The following is a 12568-nucleotide window of genomic DNA, read 5'->3' on the forward strand; positions in this document are numbered from 1 at the left end:
TTTTCCGTATATCTTTTAGATTTGTAAAAAAAAACAAAAGCGCATTGCAAAGTTAATAAAACAATAGCAATAAGTTGATTTTATTAAATAAAACGCCCTATATATTTTCTGCTAGATCTAAAGATCTTTTTTCCCTGATTTCAAAAATATATAGGTTGTTTATATTTGGAAGGGCTGTTTTTAAATTATTCAAGTTTAAAATTTTTATAAATTAAAATCGTGTTCGCCAAGTTGATCATGGAGTGCCGAGACGTTCTGCATACGTCAACGTGACATATGTGTCGTTTTAATTTAGACCAACCCAACTCATAAGAAAATGGGTTATTAATAAGAAAAAACTTTAAGTACTTTTTTGTTTTTAGAGAACTTTAAAATAAACTTTAATTAAATAAAATTAGTTAAAGTGAAGTCAATTAAAATTACGTTTAATTATTTAAATTAGTCGTGATTTTCCAAGGTAAGAACTTTAATTTGAATTAAATGGATATAATAACAATTAATATGTCACGTTGAAGTATGCGGAACGTCTCGGCACTCCATGATCGGCGATCACGATTTTAATTTATAAAAATTTTAAACTTAAATAACTTAAAAACGGCTCATCCAAATATTACCAACCTATACATTTTTAAAATCAAGGAAAAAAGGTCTTTCGATTTGGCAGAAAATATATAGTGTTTCATTTAAAAAAATCAATTTACATATTGTTTTATCAACTTGGCTATGCGCTTTTGTTTTTTTTTACAACTCTAAAAGATAATATGGAAAAAAAAATAGAACTTTTGTACAAAAAGTTTTTCTCTATCACTAATATTAACCCCTGTATATATGCTTGCAAATATAAAAAATTACCCTGTACATATATATGTATGTAGTTACTTAACATCTACAGTATATCAGGCGGGTAATTGTTAACAAAACAACAATCATTTACTGCTATCAATTTTTTTTAACACATGGTGTTGAAAATTGCACTTTTCAGAACTTAAGGAGGCTTTAGAGTTAATTGTGTTAAAAATAGAAAAAAAACCTTAGAAATCATTTAAAAAGTTTAAATTAAAAACACGAAATGGAAAATTGAAATCTGCTTTTTCTTCATAACAAAATTATCTTTAGATCCCTCTTAAAGTCATAAAAAGTGCCATTTTCAACACCTTATATTAAAAAAATTGTTATACTCTATTTCAGAAGTGTGTAGAGCAATAAAACCTCATTAGGTATGCAAAAGTGGTACCTGGTGATCCACCAATATTTTATGCCACTACCTTAGTTGGGTATTAGTTTCAATGTAAAATTCTTTCTTTTCGTTGATTGCAGGTAGTGCCACCCGGTTTTGGGTCAATTTATGAGTTTTCTACTTATCAACGGAATACTGTCATCTCGGCCAAGCTCCATTAAAATTTTGTCTAGGGTGGGTATTTCCTTTTTAAAATAAAAAGAGTGAACTTTTCTTCGAATTATATATTTAGCATTTTCATCAAGGACTTTTGTAGGTCGTCCTGGCTTTTGCTTGGGAGATTCCACTTGACCTGCTACTTTTCTTTCCCGCAACAATTTGAAAATGGTGGACTTTCCAATTCCACTCATTCGAGAACATTTTTCAACAATTTCTTGCACAGTAAAACTAGGGTAATCGTGTTTTATGCAATCATGTACATTTAAAATAATAACTTTTTCACTCAGCGATAGTGGAGAATTTTTAGTACATCTTTTCGTTGGACTGAATACCTCCATTTTTTAAATATTGGGATAATAATATTGTGATTACACTACAGCGTAGCAGTGACTACTAACGTTTAAAATATGATTTAAAAGTATTTATAGTCTGTATATATTACCTGACCCTATTTTTGCATGTTACAAAGCGTTAAAAGATAGGTACCTATACAAAAGGATTAAAAGTATTTATTTAGTATTTAATCTCTTTCAAAATAAAGGCATTTAATCCGTGAAAATTAAATTCATAAATATTATAAGTACCTGCGCCTATGAACTACCACAAAATGTAGCCAAACAGAACGGAATTCCCCAGTTTATTGCTCTATACACTTCTGAAATAGAGTATAACAAGTATGACATTATGATACATGAAAATTTTTAAAATTTTATGTAGAATTTAAAAATGTGTTGACTATGGTGGTTCGTTTACAATAACTAAGGTTTTGGCATGTTTACATATACCGGATTTTCATATCCCATGGAAATCAAAATGATTGTTATTTCCATATATCCATTTTTTTCTTATGCAATTTTAACACTTAACGAAACGAAAAAACCTTAAAACAAATTAATGCCGGCCGGTTGATTGAAGGACTGAAAAATGAACAGTTGAACACCTGTACCTGTGACACTGGGAATTATAGCAATGCTGCCAAATCAAATGTATCTTAAAGATTACATCTCCAATTAAAAAAGTTACGTTTTCTTTTTCCTTACGCGTGTTATTATCACGATATTATTTAAATAAATAAAATTAGAACTTATGCTGATTGGGCTTATTTTTAAATATCCTATTAAATAATTTTCAATTAACAACTTTAAATCGACTGCAAATTTTGATGCATACCTTTACAACTGTTTAATATTGAATCTGGCAACATTGACGCTAACAACGAAGTTCTAGCGGCAAAGGCAAGGGCGTCGGGCGCGTCCCCCTTTTTACACAATTGTGTATTATAACTACACAATACGTGTTTTAAAATTCAATAATTGTGAAGGGCTATTAGCAAGAATCTTTTTTATTCTACACAATTGTAAATAAAATCAACACAAGCCAGAATAAAAAATTAATTAAAAATTGTAGTAAAAATATACTTGGTTATTAGATTTTTTACCAAACTGCTTTGGATTTTTAAAAAAAAAAGTGGAATATTTATACATATTATCTTAATAATTAATATCCACTTATGGTATATTAATTTAATATGCAATAATTCTATGAATTATACACATTAAAACATATACAAAATGCCTGAGAATTTTTATACAGGACTCTGAGATATTTTCTAACAATTGTGTATTAAAATTAAACATTTTTTTTTACACAACAAAATGTGAAAAAATCCATCGGGATTTTTCTGTGTGTAAAATCCTGCGGAAAGTGGACGTCCTATATACAGTTCATAGTACGTAATACGTCTTTTGGGGTACGTACTGTGTACGTACATTATGTCGTAACTGTGCTAGTTGGATATAATAAGATTAATAAGACGAGAATAATACTTTTAATAAATAATGCCTTTAAAAGCTAAAATCGACCAACATAATCTCATTATCACTAAAGCCCCCAAGGAATCTTATCTAGTTGTGAAACGCACAGATTAAGTGAAGAAGGTTACGGATGTTCTTGATATCAAGGAGTTTCTGTGTTAGTATTGGATAATATTTTTCAGAGGTGATTTTGACAGGTATGCAGGCTTATATTCCGAACATCTTGAAAAGCTTTAGACAGCAAACCGCGGTTCGATAAAAGTTACATCAAGGCAGTGGCGTAACAACGGTGAAATTTGGTGTGTTCGAAAAATCGTACGGGGCCCCCTACACTAACGGGGGCCCCCTCCTCCCCCTGTTTTTTCGGTCCTTGCATATCATAAGTGAAAATACAATCATTTTTCAATCTCAAAATAATTTATTGAATAAAAATATTTTTATAATGAAAATTACATAGGTTTTGTTGTATTAATCAAAAATGCCGAAGATGATTGTCTTAACCAATTAAATTTAACAGTAGGTACGCATAAACATATTCATTAAAAATGTTTCTTTCGTGCTTTGGCTTCTGCAAATGCCTTTATCAACTGACAAATATCAAGGTTTCGTGCAGTTTTATTTTCTATTGACAGTAAACTTAATGAACTTAGTCTTTCTTGTCCCATTGTGGCTCTTAGAAAGTTTTTGATGATTTTCAGTTTTGAAAATGATCTTTCTGCACTCGCAATAGTAACTGGGATAGTCAAAAACATGTAACAAGCCGTTATTATTTCTGAGAAGCTAGTACACGATGAATAGTTTTCAATCAAAATGAATTCTAACATTTGTTTCTTTGACTGCATTTTCTTTACACTGTTGCCAAAACAAGCTTTGAAAGATAACAACTGATTTCCTAATTCACAAGAAACATCTTCAGAGTATCTCATGAAATTCACTCGCGGCATTGAATATTTCGCCATCAGACGAACTCTTCAAATACGAAGGAGATACAATGCAAAACGTTCTGTTGATTTTAACGAGACTGCCACTACGTTCTTTCTACTGAATCGTCAATATATCTAAGGTTCGATAAAAAACATTGATCTTAAAATATTCTTCATCATCAGTGATGGAATGATGGCCACTTTTTTCATCAAACATTATTTTAGGGAGACGTTTTCTTTTAACAGTGAAAACTTCTGCGGTGCCCCACGTTTGCGAAATCGAAATGCTTTTTCGTGAGTTTATATTTTCAATTTATTGTTTCACAATTTAACTTTAGATATTGAAATTGAAAATAAAAAATTTCAATATTAAATTTCGTAAAATTTCTTAAATACTTATGTAAAATTCGTTAAATTTTGAATTTAAAAATAACTTCATTGAATGACTAAAATTAGGGATAGAATAATAATCAGTAAATAAAAAGTGCGGATTTGATTGATTAAATCAATTTTTTATGAATTGTTTGAAAAGATTTCATTGGAAAAAATTATTTTACCTTTCCAGAAAAATATAAATTTTTCAACTTTCCATTACATAAAATCTTACTTTTTATGAAATCTCGATGCTTTTCTTGTCACTGTTCCCTGTGAAAAAACCTTAATAAAGTTCAAGGAGCTGAATGTCGGGGCCCCCGACCTGTATTTGTATTATTTGGCCAAGACACGAAGATATCTTAATTTTTTAATGCCTGAAGTAGGCTAGATTTACAAACAAAGTGTCCGATTTTCTTTGCTTTAAATATCTTCCCCAGTAGATCATTATCAAATAAAAATGTAGAAAAATGTTAATATGATTTTCAGTAACCATAAATTTGGTAGGGGCCCCATATATTCTATAAAAACTCTATACTCAAAAACATTAGAAAATATTTTTATAGTTTACGGTCGAAACGAAAATTTTGCGAAAAAAATTTTGATAATCTTGCAAACATTAAAATTATAAAGTATTTGGGGGCCCCCTGCAACTTTACAGGACAGATTTTTCAGGTAATAACTAATTAAATGTTGAAAAAATTTAAATTTAAATAGCCGAAAGTTCTTTAAACATTTTTCCGATATCAGTCAGCAGTAGTAAGCGGAGCGAGGGGGCCCGTGTTCGATGGAACACAGTGGAACACCGGTAGTTACGCCACTGCATCAAGGCAGTCAACAACAAAAATGCTGCTTATCGCAAATGACGCCAATACCCCAAGCCCTGCAAGCAGATGATCGATACCTGCAAAGAAAGATACATATAATGAAAGAGTGCAGAACAATCTGCTCAATTGCCCAAATGAATCAAGATCGTTCTGATCTGTAGCAAAAGCAGTTGGCTAAGGTTTTTGTAGATTCTGATTGACTAGAGAAGATGATTCTACTGCAATGACCGCAATCCGAAAAGTCAGACTTGCTGAATCAGATGTTCGCATTAAACTACAGTAGAGCGAAATGGCAAAACACACTCAACTTTGAGGCTTTTTCGACGCCAAATATGATCTTCCATCACAGAGATCTTGAAAAAGTTCTGAATGGCTTATAAAACTAATAAGGGCACCAGCCCTGATAAAATACCGCTAATAGTATTAAAAAATATATGCGGTCATGCTGACATCCTGGTAACTAACTTAAGCACAAAAAAGAAAAAAGATGGTGCCCATCAATAATTTTCGTCCGATTGCTTTAGTCCCGGCAATCGCCAAGACAATGGAAAAACTTGTCAAGCAAATTTTGAAATATTCGTCCACAAAAATTATTACCGACCATTGGTATATTTTTCGAAAACACAGGTCTACTGGCGATCTATTGGCATATGTAACACATGTTTGGACCAAGGCTATCGAGAAATATGGCAAATCCCATGCAATAGCTCTACATATTTCTAAGGCAATGGATAACATCTGGCATAAAAAACTTGGAAAAAAAACAGTTTTCTTATAATTTGCCACCAACTCTCGTTGTTTCGCTTGGAAAGTTCGTCGAAAATCAATTCATCTAGTTTGTTCTTGAGGGACACACCTCGCAGAGGTTTCAAATTAACGCTGATGTCCCTCAGGAATGCACCTTGTCCCCTACCCTCTTCCTGTTGTAAATCAACGACAAGACTTCTAATACAATTTACAGCTTTTTATCAGGACAGTACTTCAACTGTCTTCTTTCAAGTCACCCAACCAAATGACATCAGCCATAGGCAATCTATAGACGTCGTCAGATAAAAACTATTAATGCCTTAACATTACTTTGGAGTGAAGTGAGTGCAACTGACTCAGAGAGTTTAATGCAAAAACTCAATTAGAGAGTTTAACGCAGCTAAGATTAAGGCTGCTTCATCTACAAAGAAGGCTGCCGCTGGTGCCTCAAGCCTTATTATGTCCGGACTTATTTTGCCGCTGTCTTCATCAGTTCGCTTGTTAGTTTAGAAGTAATATGTGCATGGTCATAATCATCAAAAACTTGAGACTTTCTTTAAAACAAAAAGTCTGTATACACCGCAAGAGCTTTTAACGATTTACAAGGCTCAAATTCGTCCATCTCTCTCGAGTATTGCTCTCACATATGGAGCTCTGCAACCAAACACACTTTAAAGCTGCTTGCTTTCATCCAGAAGAGGGCCATACGTCTTGTAAGAGATCCAGATATAACTAGCACCTTGTTTTATCGATACTATCACGGGAAATATTTTTCCGAATTGGCCCACATCATTCCACCTAGAGATATCTGAGTATATAAATCTTCCAGTATTACAAGAATTATACAGTCAGATTAGAGTCATGAATATAAGAGTTATTCTTTTAATAGAGAAGCGTGAAGTAGAGAAATATGTGGAATTAACTACCAAAGTGCTATCAAAGTCTTTCCCGAACATTACACCTTGCAGAACTTATTCTGTTTTGTTTGACCTTTTGTGTCAGTATATTCCGTGTGAGCAACTCTTTACCTTAGGAACTCTAGAACTCATTTATTCTATGGTCTAAAGTAGGACTGCCAATTAGACCACTGATGTCTTTTGTGGATTCTCCTTGCAACAAACTTTCGTCTTGGTCGAATGGAGTTTTAAGAGAGGTAACAAACAGGCTTTACAAGTTGTTCTCTCAAAAAATCCATTGAATTTGCAATTTTTTTAAAAGAGGCCAAGAACCTTTTTCTCAGTATACTACATACTGATTGTATTGAACTGATGGAATCATTACTAGCAATTTCTAGTACACTAAGATTGATCACTTCAGACTTAATTTACTTATTACAAATGAGTTTAGATCAAACATTTTTCAAGTTTAATGTCAAACAGAGAGTAGACTTAGCCATGGGGATCGTGCATTTCCCCTTTTGAGGAAAGCTTTTATGAGTAATTTGGAGACTAAAATTATGAACAGCATTTCTGTCATATATGTGGACGATATTTGTGTTGTTTCGGAAGACAAATAAATTCGCCATGAAAAAAGAGCACAATAAAAGTTTGACTTTCTTGGACCTTTTATTGAGAAGAAGTAATAACAATATTAAATTCTATATATACCGAAAACCATCCAAAACTGATAACATCATACAACTTGTCACATGCACACAGGTCTGCTTCTTTTAACTCGTTGTTAAATAGGATGTTTACCCTTCGACTATCTAAAGAATATTTTTATAAAGAAATCAGTATACTTAAGTAGCTTGCACTTAATAACGGTTTTCCACTTTCCACCATAAATATATGTTCTTCTACCATAATTTGTTTCCAATTGAAAACTTTTTTAAAAATAGCCATTGTTTTACAATAGCTTTTAAAACTGTAAACACTTTGAAAAAACACCTGGTAAACACAAAGGATAAAAAGGAACAGGTTTTGATATCTAGGGTGTACTCCTTGAATTGTGTGGAGTGTTCGGCTGTGAGAGTAAAAGAACATCTAATGAACGTCATTTGTAAACTGGTCACAATTTTTCTAAAAAAGTCAAATTCACATATTTTGGTCTGCAGTATATCCAGTTTCGCAATTTCCCAACCTTTCGCAGACACCCTAGTACACAACTATAAATTATGCATGGTTATACTTAATATTCGTGTATTTTCTAAATAGTAATATACGGAAATTAAAAAAAAAATTGGTTGCTATACTATAATTTATAAAATAAAAAAAAACTGTTTTAAGAGAAATATTTGGATAATGCTTAAAGCAAAAATCAATACCTGTGATACAACCTAAAGCAATATCTGTTCACTGTGTGCACCGCTATTGAAATCAATACTTTCATTTGTGCGTGTAATAATTTTATCTAACAAGGGGCGCGCCAGTCTTTTCTTTTGACATAATATTCTGGTTGGCATTTATGATAAACCGGTCCGCTTTTTTACTTTAGTCCGAATACGATGCTATTTAAAGTATCTAGTTTTAAGTTTTTAAACGTTATATGAAACAAATATACAGGGCGGTTAATGGTTGATGATGGTTAGACGTTTACGGAGAACGGAAAATTGATTTTTGTTTGAAAATTTGACACCAAAAAATAGTAGCAACTTTGTTATTTTAATGGAATACCCTATATAGTTTTTGTAAAAGTTGTTTCTATACCTATCTGTAGTGATTTTCGAGAAATTAATTATTTTCTTTATTTTTTGACTAAAAGAGTTCCAGGTAAATTTTTATTACTACGGCACTGGAACGCGCAAAAAATTGAAACTATAAACGTAATTTACGGAAGTATTGTACATTAGTTTTCACTATAAAAAAGTGTATAGTCTGCCGACAGTTCGGCTGTTTAGTGTATTCCGCTAGTCTACCGACCGCTTGGTCGGCAGAATATACAAAACTATTATTCTGCCTACCGCACTCGAAAAATAACAAAAAAAAAACAAACAGAACGAAAGATGCTTGCTTATAAAAAGTTTATAGGAAATGTCAATTTTTATTGAGTAAAAAACTATTAAAAAATTATTTATACGTAATAATGTAAAAATTATTATTTATTTAACATGAAAGTAATAAAAACAATAATTACAAACTTAAAACTTTTTTGTCACTTTCCACGTTTATTCCTCAGACCCACAACGGTAGTACTAATGCCCCTAGAACGGCCTCTTCTTTTCATTTTGAGAGGCAATTTTACGTTGCACAATTGATTGCACTTTTCAAGATTATTACCCTCTGATAGTTCTGATGAGTTTATTTAATTATTTGTAATAATCATATTCATGTTCATGTCAGCATCTAATTGTACAGAGTATGAAGTTTCTGGAAAGTGATTAGCAAATAAATACCTATAAAAATAACTGACAAAATGACATAATAACATATACCTTTATTATGCATAACTTCTGCCACCACTGGGTTATGTTGATTCCCCATTTCCAATAAATCTGATTTCTCATTTGATCCTGGATATGAAGTTTCTATAAAAAATCAGTAGACCTTCAAACGACTTGCTGGAATAAAATAGTAATAACATATACCTATATTTTTAATAACTTCTACTACGTTATTCTGTTCGGTTAAATCTAAAAGACAACAATCATATATGACTGTTTCCTTAATATTTGATTGTGGATCTGAAGTTTCTGAAAAAACAATAGATACTAAAACGAATTACGGAAATAAAATAGTAACATTACCAATATTTTCAATAACTTCTACTACGTCTTTTTGTTGATTCACCGGGACATCGCCGTCGGTTAGGTCTAAAGGACTACTATCACATAGGACCGTTTCGCCCTCAATTTCGCCAGCATTTGATTGTGGAGATAAAATATCTAAAATATAAATAGAAAATAAGTGAATTATTGTAGAATAGAAAGAAACCAAACAATAACTAACCCATATTTTCAATATGTTCTATTACTATTACGTCTTTGTAATGATTCGCCATGTCACATAGATTATTTATAACTGTAATGTAGTGCTCAAATTTCTTAGCACCACATCCTGAAACAACATTGGCTAATTTATGACATACATTCATGGTTATTTTGTATTTTTGTTGCTGAGATAAAACCTTTACATAATTTTAAATCTTTATAGTCCCAATAGGATGGTCTTCTTCCATATTTTCCTTTTCACCTCCAAAGTCATTAGCGTGACTCTTAATGTAATGAGACTTTTGAAATCGCTTGGCAACTAAGTTCTCACAATACAGACTTAACTCCATTTTTCGCCTTACTGCAAAAATATGTTTGCAAGGCAGATTCATATCCTTTCGAAATCCACATGGACAGCCACTTTGTGTTATAGAGAGTTCTCCATATGTACGTGTTTTCACTGTATATTCTAGATTATTAAATTCATTTAAATTTAGAACATCCACTTTCATAATTAACTCAAGTTGCCTTTGTATAAAATGGAAGGCATAGGGTGTTACCAGTTTTAAATACCTTCCCTCTACAGAGTTTGCTTGAAAATCCGTCACGGGAATTTTGGCTAGAACTATTTGAATAGCGTAATGCTTTTCACTGCGAAGAATTTTAATAAACGTTAAAAAATCTTCATTAAATGCATTTATATTGTTAAATTTCGAGCAAACTTGTTTGATTTTTTGATTCAAAGACTCTAAGTGATTAGTTGTACTATTGTTAAAGGTAACAGCACTTTTCTTAAACCCCTCGACCCATTCTGTCCGTATGCTGTGCCAATTTTCATTAAAGTAGTTTAAAACCTTTGATACATTTAATGCTATTAAAAGATCAAAGTTTTTAAAATATTCCTCTTCGGTGTATGAATAGGCCATTTTTTGACAAATATTTAAACATTCTTGTCTTTGTGCAGCAGATATACTCATTGCCTCTGTTGTGATATTAGTTCTGAATGCCTTCAGAGTATGAAAAAAACAGAGCAGTAGTTTGACATTAGGAAATTCTTCGGTAAATGCCTTTCTTTCAGTCATGTCTTTATCCGTCATGATTGTATGGGTCATATGCCAATTTGGATTTGATGCCTTAAAAATTTCTAGCATTTTTCTAATTGCTTCAGCTGTTTCAGAAGCCATAAAAAAAGTGGCCACTATTTCACAATATCCATTTCCGTCAATAATAATTAGTAAATATAGAGGCATTCTTAGATTTTTTAACTTATGTGTTGAATCACAAAGAAGAAATTCAGGGTAAAATTCAAAGTATCTTTTCATATCTCTGTCAGCCTAATATAACCCTACTAACTCATTATTTTCATTCACTACAATTTCTACAGTGGAGTCTTTATTCTTGTTTAACTCTGCAAATCCTGCTAAATCATCATTTTTTATGTCTTTTAACTTTGTGGCATTTACATTTGTTAAATCTCTTAAAGTAACAATTTTTCCAGTTTTATTGGAAATATATTCTTTTAACAGTTTTTTGTTACATTTCATTTGCAACAATTTCTGGACCTCTTCAACATCATCACTTTGAAGTTTTCTTTGTTTTGGAAAAGACTTAAATAAAGCCTTTGTTACATCATGAGAATGCTGCAGGAAAACCTCTGCTGCAACAAGATATTGGCCACATTCCGATAATGCAAATCGGAGTTTCATTGGACACTCTTCTTTGAAAGTACTGAAATGTGAAACACAAACAATCGTTATTTATTATACAAGGGAAAAAAATGTGTAATTTTTTTGTTACTTTTTTCCCGGGGTAATAAGTAACTTTATAAAGTGACATTTTAGCACCTGATAACAGAGATAAAATGTCAAATTTTTTTCCCATCACGGAAAAAAATTATTTTTTTTAAAGGTGTTGCATACCTACTTATTTAAGTATGAACTTACCTAGATTTTCTCTTTCCTTTAGCTTCCGAAATAAACTGTCTTCCACCTTTATTGCGGGCATATACCAAATGGTAATATTTTGAAGTAGTTTTGGCATTGGCCACACATTGTGGTTTACTCTTCTTTGCATTCTCTAAAGTTTTGCAGTCCCGTACTTACAATTGAACATAATTATGTTTTTCATAAGCTTTCATTTTATCACTTAAATCGGCAAATGTACAAAACTTATCACCTACACTGAAATCACACATTTTAAATAGATATGTATTGTATAGACTACATCATAAACTGATTGCAAACCAAAAACAATAAAAACATGAACATTAACAAAAAACAAAAACATAACCTTAAAACAGTGGTCGGAAGAATAGTGTGTTGTATTGGTTGTATCATAATATGCCGACCAAGCAGTCGGTAGACTAGCGTTATAACACATTCTAAAAGGAAATTGAAATCCCTTTCTAACGAGGTATCATATATATCTAAGTAGTTCGGTTTCCGAAATTATAACAATTTTCTGTAAAAATCGGAATATTTTGACATTTGCTTTAGTTGGCCATGAAAGGTCATGATGAAACAATGCTATGCTATTGATGTTTGACAGTTACATTTAGTTGATCAATAGTTAATACGCTTGGGTGTTTTTTTAAAATAGTGACCTAAAAATTTATTAAAATG

At 31.7% G+C, this 12568-nt stretch overlaps 1 long non-coding RNA gene across 1 annotated transcript in view; it reads left to right on the forward strand.

The window, feature by feature from the left end:
- Positions 1-286: 286 nt before the first annotated feature.
- The window catches only part of LOC126738813 (uncharacterized), a 33142-nt gene continuing 20860 nt past the window's right edge, over positions 287-12568 (forward strand). Inside the window, exon 1 of the long non-coding RNA XR_007661448.1 lies at positions 287-457. This is a non-coding gene — a long non-coding RNA (uncharacterized LOC126738813). The remainder of the gene's footprint in view (positions 458-12568) is intronic.

The sequence above is a fragment of the Anthonomus grandis genome, chromosome 7 (genome assembly GCF_022605725.1).
Source record: "Anthonomus grandis grandis chromosome 7, icAntGran1.3, whole genome shotgun sequence".
Taxonomy (NCBI): Eukaryota; Metazoa; Arthropoda; class Insecta; order Coleoptera; family Curculionidae; genus Anthonomus; species Anthonomus grandis.